The 2739-nt window shown below is 41.2% G+C and overlaps 1 pseudogene; it reads right to left on the bottom strand.

The window, feature by feature from the left end:
• Positions 1-425: 425 nt before the first annotated feature.
• On the bottom strand, positions 426-2465 carry LOC114212318 (cytoskeleton-associated protein 2 pseudogene; annotated as a pseudogene).
• Between the last annotated feature and the right edge of the window lie 274 nt (positions 2466-2739).

The following is a 2739-nucleotide window of genomic DNA, read 5'->3' as shown; positions in this document are numbered from 1 at the left end:
CATGTCTTCACTTTTGAAAGGGGTCATCACATTACAATTATTGACTTTCCTACTGATCCAAAATTAAGAAAAGGCAAAAAAAGTCAGTATTCTGTCTGCCGCATTACTTATATTTAATGACTAACAATTTAAGACTATTAAAAGTGAACAAGCCAACATGATGATCAAACCTGTTTATATTCAAGGAACATAGTAAACTACTTGACAAAATTTACCTTTCTTAGGAACTCCCTCTGCTGAGATTGACAAGGTAGGATTAGCGTTCTGCTGCACAGAAGACATTCCTGCTATAACGTGAACATCAGTAGAAGAGCTCACTGCCATGAATACTTAGGTACTTGGCCAACTCCTAAGAGACATACCAAGCTACAACAAGCAAACCAAAGCCCCCAGGAACAACAGAAGCCCCATTCCTTATGATCACTTTATTTGTCCTGTGCTGTTCCAGCCTCTGAGTACATGGGGCATAGTGCTGCAGTCGGACGGCATACAAAAGCATCGGTTTCACCTCCTAACTCTGTTAACTGCTTCAGTGATGACACGCATGGATAATGGTCTTTTAACATATCTGGCAATTTAGAAGTCTTCTCTTGAATACGTCGAGAACGTCTAACTGGTGTTAGAAACTTTAGCTCTTTAAATGTAGTATCTGTGTTGTCAGACTGGATCTTCTTTTTTACACTTTGTAGGTATGGTGTAGTAGACACATTATATTTAATTAAGCAACTGCCCCTGGTTTCTGTACTGGGGGTTTTAACATCATTGGTTGGATCTTTCGTTTTGTCATCTTCTTCTTTTTCACCATCTTGAAATACCACATTTCTAGGTTTCTTTTCCATTTCTGGTCTTCCTGACTCTAGATTAACACCTGTATCTTCACTGTTGACTTCTTGGATGTATTCCTTAGTTGCACAAGCCTCAATATTTTCTCCATATTTCACTTTTTCTTGACTCTTCATTGTTAGAATCTCTGCAATTGCATGTCGCATCTCTTCAATAGGCTGAGCCCCTGCCAGAATAGCTTTCTCATAAATTGTGATAATATTTTCAATAGGACTTGTGAGCGGTTCAGTACATGCAAGGCATATCCAATATTTAACAAGTCTTTTGGCATCTGGAATATTTTTAATCAGGTCATTCAGTATGACCAATATTTCTTCTTTTGGGCACCCCTCATTAATCAGGTTTAGGCATTCCGAAAATGTCTTGTTTACTTTTTCAGTAAATAATCTTTGTTCATCTTCTTCTACCATGGTCGTCCAAAAGGACCCAACTGAGTTTTCGTTTTGCCCTTCAGGCTCAGGCTGGGTAACCACTGAGCTAGGAGGCCTTTTCAGCACTTTTCTCTTACCAGCTTTCCACTCACTCAGACGAGCTTTTCTCTCTTCCGCTGTTTCTTTGGGCTGAGCCGATCTATCAAGAGTTGCTTTTGCTATAGTGTGTCTGTGAGGGTCAATGCTTTTTGATTTCTGTATCAGTTTGGTGTTAGAAGACGAAGCAGGCCTGGCTACAGTTTCAGAGGTCAGGCTTCTTGACAGTGTCTTCTTTCTCTCTACATCCTGAGAACTGGTTTTGGCACTAGATGAAACCATGTTTGATTGCAGTAATTCTTTCTCCCGAGGCCCTTTCCGGATTGTAACATTGGCAGTGGCTCACCTGATGCCCCGTTTCACAGCGTCCTGAGCACTGTCGCGGTGACTTCTGATAGGAGGCCACACCAGCTGTCTGTCCTGAGATGCAGTGCTCCCAAGTTTAGTGGTGGTCACCACATTTGGGGCTCTATCACTTCGCACTGTTGCACTTCGAGTGTCCGTGGGTGGAGGCTCTGGGTCTTTAGGGATAGCAGCTGAAGGCTTCTTTGTTGTTGCAAAACTCTCATCTCTGACTGGTAGGGGCTTTCTAAATGAATTAATCTTAGACAACAATTTGGCCATGGTAAGACCCAAGCACAAGCTTCTTGGACATGTTAGCATCTTGCTTTGGTTTTTCTATGGATATTTGTTTCTTTTTATTGTTGTTTTTAAGATGAAACACTTGGCTTAATGTCATGTGTTGACTTTGAGGGTCATCTTTAATTGGTACAGACTGTGCCATTTGATTATTATCCTCAAAATTATGTGTGTCAACTGCTATTGTTGAACTGGTTAATTCATTAGAAGGTCTTAAAAGAATACAATTTTTTCCCATTGTTATATGATTTTTGTTCCCAGGAGGTCTACTGACATTTTCTTTACCAGCCATTTTTGTTTTAAATTTCAGAACTTTTGTCTCTTCATGGACTTGGCCCTCAGAGTTCATCACTTTCTGGTCTCTACTGGGTATGTGATTTTCCTGTTTGTATGCAAAAAAAGTTTTTCTTTTTAACATATGTTCCCTGAGTTTTTGTCTTCTTTGTTCTCTGAACGCGGGCTGAGCCCTCTGGCTCGGGGCAGCTGCAGGTCCTGGGGCACGGCTGGGGTGCTCATGGCTGCTACCCGACGGGGATGCGCCTCCACTCCCACAGGCCCGCACCACGCCAGCCGAGGCCCCGGCACCGAAATCCAGGTAAATTTGTGATTTCCTTGTACTATTTTATGGAAACCATCATTTCATGCCATGGGAGATGTAATTTATGTAGTATCTTAGTTCTCCACCATATGTTCTCTGTAATTTGATTTTCCAGGTGCCTAAACATCACCACCTTGTTATGAAAACTTGAAATAATGAAGTTTGGTTTTTGTTTATTCATTTGTTTCATTT

This window comes from Eumetopias jubatus, unplaced genomic scaffold, assembly GCF_037043125.1.
Source record: "Eumetopias jubatus isolate StellerSeaLion01/CBP00866 unplaced genomic scaffold, mEumJub1_p1.0 scaffold_3, whole genome shotgun sequence".
NCBI lineage: Eukaryota > Metazoa > Chordata > Mammalia > Carnivora > Otariidae > Eumetopias > Eumetopias jubatus.
Note: the sequence above shows the minus strand (reverse complement) of the source record. Positions and strands in the feature narration are given on the sequence as shown.